Genomic DNA, 10357 nt, shown 5'->3' with positions numbered 1-10357 from the left:
TTCGGCTTTGTCAAGGGCAGATCATGCCTCTTGAACTTGGTTGACTTTTTTGAAACAGTCACCAAGGCCATTGATGAGGGTAAGGCAGTTCACACAGCCTACCTTGACCTTGCAAAAGCTTTTGACACAATACCCCACTCGGGTATCATAGAAAAGCTCACCAGCTTAAATGTAAACCCATATGTCACAAGATGGGTTGCAAACTGGCTCAAGGACAGAACCCACAGGGTTAGAGTTGCTGGTGCCATGTCAGACTCCAAGCCGGTCAAAAGCGGTGTCCCACAGGGCTCAGTCCTGGGCCCCCTCTTGTTCGGCATCTACTTTTCAGAAGTGCAGGCAAACATAGGAGGATTGTGGCTGACAAAGTTTGCAGATGACTGCAAACTGGGCGCCATAGTTGAAAATCCATCAGACAGAGATATCCTTAAGAGAGGTCTCATAGAAATGGATAACTGGTGCCAGAGCCATGGCCTTAAGCTAAATGCCAAAAAATGTATAGTCATACCCTTTGGTAAAAAAAGGTAACCCCAAGTTACCACATAGGTGGCAATCCATTAAGCACAGAAGAGGTTATCAGGGACCTGGGGACCCAAGTTGACAGTAACCTTTCTTTTAACACTCACATTGCCAAAGTGGTTAGGAGGACCTTCTACATTGCCCACCTGATTATGAAGGGATTCACATCCAGATCAAGGGAGATCATTTTTCCCCTGTACTCTTCACTTATCAGACCAATGATTGAGTACAATGCCCCATTCGGAATGTATCTTACCCGACACCTGCAGCAATTGGAAAGACCCCAAAAGTTCCTCACCAAAAGGATAAAGGGGCTCAAAAATATGACATATGCTGCCCGACTGAAGAAACTCCAGCTCTATTCAGTCACATACCGTCTGCTCAGAGGTGACCTGTGCCTGACATACAAGGCCATGTCCAACCCGGAATTAATGGACATGCTCCACCTCAAAAAATCCAAATCCACAAGAGCCACAAGAGCAAGAGACTTAAACCTCAACATGGATATAAATAGGATGTGCTGGAGGGACAGATTCATCACCCAGAGACTCCCTATGCTGTGGAACAGAATCCCGGTCCATGTGAGACAGAGCACCTCGCTGGCTCTGTTCAAGAGGAATCTTGACCTGTGGATGGGAGATCGTAGGTTTACCCCAGGGATCATCTCTGTATCACTGCTGGACAGAGGCACGGCAAACTAATGGGTATAGTATTCTTCAACCAAAGGAGTGGTGAAAGCCACACAACTCTGGCTAGGCTTATAAATGCCCTAGGGCAGATAGCCTAGTATGAACCTATGAACCTATGAACCTATGAATGATAGCTACCACAGAGCAGCCTTATAGCACAAAGGCATAGGCCTCTGCATACTTCCACTTGTTCCGGAATGATAGCTACCACAGAGCAACAGTACAGCACTAAGCCATAGGCCTCTGCATGCTTCCACTTGTACATAAATGATGGCCACCACATAGCCGCTTGACAGCATGAAGCCATAGGCCTCTGCATGCTTCCACTTGTACTTGAGTTAGAGCTACCACAGAGAACCCTTGCAGCACAAAGCCATAGGCCTCTGCATGTTTCCACTTGTACATGAATGATAGCTACCACATAGCAGCCTTACAGCACAAAGCCATAGGCCTCTGCATGCTTCACTTTTACAAGAATGATAGCTACCGCAAGCCAGCATTACAGCACAAAGCCATAGGCCTCTGCATGCCTCCACTTGTATATGAATGATACCTACCACAGAGCAGCCTTACAGCATGAAGAGATAGGCCTCTGCTTGCTTCCATTTTTACATGAATGTTAGATACAACAGAGCAACTTGACAGCATAAAGCCATAGGCCTCTGCATGTTTCCACTTACATATGAATGATAGCTACCACAGAGCAGCCTTAGAGCACAAAGCCATGTGTACAGGAATGATAGCCACCACAGGATAGTCTTACAGCACAGAGGCATAGGCCTTTGATGCTTCCACTTGTGCATGAATGATAGCTACCACAAAGCAGCTTTAGAACATGAAGCCATAGGCCTCTGCATGCTTCCACTTGTACATGAATCATAACAACTACAGACCAGCCTTACCGCTCAGAGCCATAGGCCTCTGCATGCTTCCACTTCCACATGATTGATAGCCAGCACAGAGCAGCTTGACAGCATGAAGCCATAGGCCTCTGCATGCTTCCACCTGTATATGAATGATACCTAACACAGGGCAGCCTTACATCACAAAGCCACTTGTACATGAATGATAGGCACCACAGAGCAGCCTTACAGCACAAAGCCATAGGCCTCTGCATGCTTCCACTTGTACATTAATGATAGCTAACACAGAGCAGCTTGACAGCTCAAAGCCATAAGCCTATGCATGCTTCCACTTGTACATGAATGATATCCACCCCAGAGCAGACTTACAGCACAAAGCCATAGGCCTCTGCATGCTTCCACTTGTAAATGAATGATACCTACCACAGAGCAGCTTTACAGCACAAAGCCATAAGCCTCTGCATGCTTCCACTTGTACATGAATGATAGCTACCACAGAGCAGCCATACAGCATAAAGCCATGTGTATGTGAATGATACCCACCACAGAGAAGCTTTACAGCACAAAGCCATAGGCCTCTGCATGCTTCCACGTGTGCATGAATGATAGCTGCCACAGACCAGCTTCATGGCACAGTGCTATAGGTCTCTGCATGATTCCAGTTGTACATGAATGATGGCCACCACAAAGCAGCTTGACAGGACAAAACCATAGGCCTCTGCATGCTTCCACTTGTACTTGAGTGAGAGCTACCACAAAGCAGCCTTGCAGCACAAAGCCATAAGCCTCTGCATGCTTCCACTTGTACATGCATGATAGCTACCACAGAGCAGCCTTACAGCACTAACCATAGGCATCTGCATGCTTCCACTTGTACATGAATGATAGCTACCACAGAGCAGCCTTAAAGCACAAAGCCATAGGTCTCTACATGCTTCCACTTGTACATGAATGATAGCTACCACAGAGCAGCCTTATAGCACTAAGCCATAGGCCTCTGCATGCTTCCATTTGTACATGAATGATAGCTACCACAGAGCAGCCTTACAGCACTAAGCCATAGGCCTCTGCATGCTTACACTTTTACATGAATGATAGCTAGCATAGAGCAGCCATACAGCATGAATCCATAGGCCTCTGCATGCTTCCGCTTGTGTATGAAAGATACCTACCATAGTGCAAGCCTTTCAGCCCAAAGCCGAAGGCCTCTGCATGCTTCCACATGTACATGAATGATAGCTACCACAGAGCAGCCTTACAGCACAAAGCTACTTGTACATGAATGATAGCCACCACAGAGCAACCTTACAGCATGAAGCCATAGGCCTCTGCATGCTTCCACTTGTACATGAATGATAGTTACCACATAGCAGCTTGACAGCAAAAAGACATAGGCCCAAGCATACTTTCACTGTTACATGAGTGGTAGCTACCGCAGAGCAGCCTTACATCACAAAGCCATAGGCCTCTGCATGCTTCTGCTTGCCCATGAATGATAGGTACCACAGGGCAGCCTTACAGCATGAAGCCATAGGTCTCTGAATGCTTCCACTTGTTCATGAATAATAGCTACCACAGAGCAGCTTGACAGCATGAAGACATAGGCGTCTGCATGCTTCCACTTGTACATGAATGAAGGCCTCCACAGAGCATCCTTACAGTACACAGCCATAGGCCTGTGCATGCTTCCACTTGTATATGAATGATTCCTACAACAGAGCAGCCTTACAGCATGAAGGCATAGCCCTATGCTTGCTTTAAATTGCACATGAATGTTGGCTACCACCGAGCAGCCATACAGCACTAAGCCATAGGCCATGCATGCTTCCACTTGTACATGAATGATAGCTACCACAGAGCAGCCTTACAGCACAGAACGATAAGCCTCTGCATGCTTCCACTTGTATATGAATGATAGCCACCATAGAGCAGTTTAGAACGCAAAGCCATAGGCCTCTGCATGCTTCCACTTGTATATGAATGATACCTACCACAGAGCAGCCATACAGCATGAAGGCATAGGCCTCTGCTTCCACTTATACATGAATGATAGATACCACAGAGCAGCTTGACAGCACGAAGCCATTAGCTTCTGCATGCTTCCACTTGTACATGAAAGATTGCCACTGCAGACCAGCCTTACAGCACAAAGCCATAGGCCTCTGCAGGATTGCACTTGAAAATAAATGATACCTACCACAGAACAGCCTTAGAGCACAAAGCTATAGGCCTCTGCATCCTTCCACATGTACATGAATGATAGTTACCACAGAGCAGCCAAACAGCCCAAAGCCACATGTACATGAATTATATCAACCACAGAGCAGCTTTACAGCACAAAGCCATAGGCCTCTGCATGCTTCCACTTGTACATGAGTGAGAGCTACCACAGAGCAGCCTTGCAGCACAAAGCTATAGGCCTCTGCATGCTTCGCCTTGTACATGAATGTTAGCTACCACAGAGCAGACTTACAGCACTAAGCAGTATGCCTCTGTATGCTTACACTTGTAAATGAATGATAGCTAGCTCAGAGCAGCCTTACAGCACTAAGTCACAGGCCTTTGCATGGATCCACTTGTACATGAATGATAGCTACCACAGAGCAGCCTTACAGCACAAAGCCACTTGTACATGAATGATAGCCACCACAGAGCAGCCTTAGAGTAAAACGCCATAGGCCTCTGCATGATTCAACTTGTACATGAATGATAGTTACCACAGAGCAGCTTGACAGCAAAAAGCCATAGGCCTCTGCATGCTTCCACTTGTACATGAGTGATAGCTACCACAGAGCAGCCTTACATCACAAAGCCATAGGCCTGTGCATGCTTCCACTTGTATATGAATTATACCTAGCACTGAGCAACCTTACAGCATGAAGAAATTGGCTTCTGCATGCTTTCACTTGTACATGAATGATAGCTACCACAAAGCAGACTTAAAGCACAAAGCTACTTGTACCAGAATGATAGCCACCACAGAGCAGCTTCACAGCATGAAGCCATAGGTCTCTGCCTGCTTCCACTTATACATGAATGATAGATACCACAGACCAGCATGACAGCAGGAAGCCATAGACCTCTGCATGCTTCCATTTGTACATGAATGATAGCCACCACAGAGCAGCCTTACAGCACAACGCCATAGGGCTCTGCATTCTTCCACTTGTACATGAATGACAGTTACCACAGAGCAGCCTTACAGCACAGATCGATAGGCCTCTGCATGCTTCCACTTGTATATGAATGATACCTACCACAAATCAGCCTTACAGCATGAAGGGATCAGCATCTGCTTGCTTCCACTTATACATAAATGATAGATACCACAGACCAGCTTGACAGAACAAAACCATAAGCCTCTGCATGCTTCTAGTTGTACATGAATGATAGCCTCAACAGAGTAGCCTTACAGCACAAAGCCATAGGCCTCTGCATTCTTCCACTTGTATATGAATGATACCTACCACAAATCAGCCTTACAGCATGAAGGGATCGGCATCTGCTTGCTTCCACTAATACATAAATGATAGATACCACAGACCAGCTTGACAGAACAAAGCCATAAGCCTCTGCATGCTTCTAGTTGTACATGAATGATAGCCACAACAGAGCAGCCTTACAGCACAAAGCCATAGGCCTCTGCATGCTTCCACTTGTATATGAATGATACCTACCACAAATCAGCCTTACAGTATGACGGGATCGGCATCTGCTTGCTTCCACTTATACATAAATGATAGATACCACAGACCAGCTTGACAGAACAAAGCCATAAGCCTCTGCTTGCTACCACTTGTACATGAATGATAGCTGCCACAGCCCAGCCTCACAGCACAGAGCCATATTCCTCTGAATGCTTCCACTTGTACATGAATGATGGCCACCATATAGCCGCTTGACAGCATGAAGCCATAGGCTTCTGCATGCTTCCACTTGTACTTGAGTGAGAGCTACCACAGAGAACCGTTGCAGCACAAAGCCATAGGCCTCTGCATGCTTCCACTTGTACATGAATGATAGCTACCACAGAGCAGCCTTATAGCACTAAGCCATAGGCCTCTGCATGCGTCCACTTGTACATGAATGACAGCTACCACAGAGCAACCTTACAGCACTAAGCCATAGGCCTCTGCATGTTTCCACTTGTACTTGAGTAGTAGCTACCACAGAGCAGCCTTATAGCACTAAGCCTTAGGCCTCTGCATGCTTCCACTTTTACATGAATGATAGATACCACAGAGCAGCCTTACAGCATGAAGCCATAGGTCTCTGAATGCTTCCACTTGTTCATGAATAATAGCTACCACAGAGCAGCTTGACAGAATGAAGACATAGGCGTCTGCATGCTTCCACTTGTACATGAAAGAAGGCCACCACAGAGCATACTTACAGTACAAAGCCATAGGCCTGTGCATGCTTCCACTTGTATATGAATGATTCCTACAACAGAGCAGCCTTACAGTATGAAGGCATAGCCCTCTGCATGCTTTAAATTGCACATGAATGTTAGCTACCACCGAGCAGCCTTACACCACTAAGCCATAGGCCATGCATACTTCCACTTGTACATAAATGATAGCTACCACAGAGCAGCCTTACAGCACAAAGCGATGAGCCTCTGCATGCTTCCACTTGTATAGGAATGATAGCCACCATAGAGCAGTTTAGAGCAAAAAGCCATAGGCCTCTGCATGCTTCCAATTGTATATGAATGATACCTACCACAGAGCAGCCATACAGCATTATGGCATAGGCCTCTGCCTGCTTCCACTTATACATGAGTGATAGATACCACAGATCAGCTTGACAGCACGAAGACATTAGCCTCTGCATGCTTCCACTTGTATATGAAAGATTGCCAGTGCAGACGAGCCTTAAAGCACAAAGCCATATGCCTCTGCATGATTTCACTTGTAAATAAATGATACCTATCACAGAGCAGCCTTACAGCACAAAGCTAGAGGCCTCTGCCTGCTTCCACATGTACATGAATGATAGTTACAACAAAGCAGCCAAACAGCACAAAGCCACATGTACATGAAAGATACCAACCATAGAGCAGCTTTACAGCACAAAGCCATAGGCCTCTGCATGCATCCACTTGTACATGAATGATAGCTATGACAGACCAGCCTCACAGCACAGAGCCATAGGCCTCTGCATGTTTCCACTTGTACATGATTGAGAGCTACCACAGAGCAGCCTTGCAGCACAAAGCTATAGGCCTCTACATGCATCCACTTGTACATGAATGTTAGCTACCACAGAACAGACTTACAGCACTAAGCCATATGCCTCTGCATTCTTCCACGTGTAAATGAACGATAGCTAGCACAGAGCAACCTTACAGCACTAAGACACAGGCCTCGGCATACTTCCACTTGTACATGAATGATAGCTACCACAGAGCAGCCTTACAGCACAAAGCCACTTGTACATGAATTATAGCCACCACAGAGCAGCCTTACAGTATAAAGCCATAGGCCTCTGCATGATTCCACTTGAACATGAATGATAGTTACCACAGAGAAGTTTGACAGCACAAACCCATATGCCTCTGCATGCTTCCACTTGTACTTGAATGATAGCTACCACAGAGCAGCTTGACAGCAAAAAGGCATTGGCCTCTGCATGCTTCCACTTGTACATGAGTGATAGCTACCACAGAGCAGCCTTACATCACAAAGCCATAGGCCTGTGCATGCTTCCACTTGTATATGAATTATACCTAGCACTGAGCAACCTTACAGCATGAAGGAATAGGACTCTGCATGCTTTCACTTGTACATGAATGATAGCTACCACAGAGCAGCCATAAAGCACAAAGCTACTTGTACATGAATGATAGCCAACACAGAGCAGCTTGACAGCATGAAGCCATAGGCCTCTGCCTGCTCCCACTTATACATGAATGATAGGTACCACATACCAGCATGACAGCAGGAAGCCATAGGCCTCTGCATGCTTCCATTTGTACATGAATGATAGCCACCACAGAGCAGCCTTACAGCACAACGCCATAGGGCTCTGCATTCTACCACTTGTACATGAATGACAGTTACCGCAGAGCAGCCTTACAGCACAGATCGATAGGCCTCTGCATGCTTCCACTTGTATATGAATGATACCTACCACAAATCAGCCTTACAGCATGAAGGGATCAGCATCTGCTTGCTTCCACTTATACATAAATGATAGATACCACAGACCAGCTTGACAGAACAAAGCCATAAGCCTCTGCATGCTTCTAGTTGTACATGAATGATAGCCACAACAGAGCAGCCTTACAGCACAAAGCCATAGGCCTCTGCATTCTTCCACTTGTATATGAATGATACCTACCACAAATCAGCCTTACAGCATGAAGGGATCGGCATCTGCTTGCTTCCACTTATACATAAAGGATAGATACCACAGACCAGCTTGACAGAACAAAGCCATAAGCCTCTGCATGCTTCTAGTTGTACATGAATGATAGCCTCAACAGAGCAGCCTCACAGCACAAAGCCATAGGCCTCTGCATGCTTCCACTTGTATATGAATGATACCTACCACAAATCAGCCTTACAGTATGAAGGGATCGGCATCTGCTTGCTTCCACTTATACATAAATGATAGATACCACAGACCAGCTTGACAGAACAAAGCCATAAGCCTCTGCTTGCTACCACTTGTACATGAATGACAGCTGCCACAGCCCAGCCTCACAGCACAGAGCCATATTCCTCTGAATGCTTCCACTTGTACATGAATGATGGCCACCATATAGCCGCTTGACAGCATGAAGCCATAGGCTTCTACATGCTTCCACTTGTACTTGAGTGAGAGCTACCACAGAGAACCCTTGCAGCACAAAGCCATAGGCCTCTGCATGCTTCCACTTGTACATGAATGATTGCTACCACAGATCAGCCTTACAGCACAAAGCCATAGGCGTCTGCATGCTTCACTTTTACATGAATGATAGCTACCACAGACCAGCATTACAGCACAGAGCCATAGGCCTCTGCATGACTCCACTTGTATATGAATGATATCTACCACAGAGCAGCCTTACAGCATGAAGCCATAGGCCTCTGTTTGCTTCCATTTGTACATGAATGTTAGCGACAACAGAGCAACATGACAGCATAAAGCCATAGGCCTCTGCATGCTTCCACTTGTACATGAATGATAGCCAGCACAGAGCAGCCTAACAGCACAAAGCCATAGGCCTCTGCAGGCTTCCACTTGTATATGAATGATACCTTCCATAGAGCAGCCTTACAGCATGAAGCCATAGGCCTCTGCATGTTTCCACTTGTATATGAATGATAGCTACCACAGAGCAGCCTTCGAGCACAAAGCCATGTGTACAGGCATGATAGCCAACACAGGATAGTCTTACAGCACAAAGCCATAGGCCTCTGCATGCTTCCACTTGTGCATGAATGATAGCTACCACAGAGCAGCTTTAGAACATGAAGCCATAGGCCTCTGCATGCTTCCACTTTTACATGAATCATAGCAACTACAGACCAGCCTTACAGCACAGAGCCATAGGTCTCTGCATGCTTCCACTTCCACATGATTGATAGCCAGCACAGAGCAGGTTGACAGCATGAAGCCATAGGCCTCTGCATGCTTCCACTTGTGTATTAATGATATCTAACACAGGGCAGCCTTACATCACAAAGCCACTTGTACATGAATGGTAGGCACCACAGAGCAGCCTTACAGCACAAAGCCATAGGCCTCTGCATGCTTCCACTTGTACATGAATGATAGCTAACACATAGCAGCTTGACAGCTCAAAGCCATAAGCCTATGCATGCTTCCACTTGTGCATGAATTATATCCACTGCATAGCAGACTTACAGCACAAAGCCATAGGCCTCTGCATGCTTCCACTTGCATATGAATGATACCTACCACAGAGCAGCCTTACAGCACAAAGCCATAGGCCTTTGCATGCTTCCACTTGTACATGAATGATAGCAACCACAGAGCAGCCATACAGCATAAAGCCATGTGTACATTAATGATACCCACCACAGAGCAGCTTTACAGCACAAAGCCATAGGCCACTGCATGCTTCCACTTGTGCATGAATGATAGCTGCCACAGACCAGCCTCACAGCACAGAGCTATAGGTCTCTGCATGATTCCACTTGTACATGTATGATGGCAACCACAGAGCAGCCATACAGCATAAAGCCATGTGTACATTAATGATACCCACCACAGAGCAGCTTGACAGCACACATCCAAAGGCCTCTGCATGCTTCCACTTGTGCTTGAGTTAGA

The sequence above is a fragment of the Protopterus annectens genome, chromosome 1.part2, assembly GCF_019279795.1.
Source record: "Protopterus annectens isolate FY-2018-M chromosome 1.part2, PAN1.0, whole genome shotgun sequence".
NCBI lineage: Eukaryota > Metazoa > Chordata > Ceratodontiformes > Protopteridae > Protopterus > Protopterus annectens.
This window is presented reverse-complemented; position numbering follows the sequence as displayed.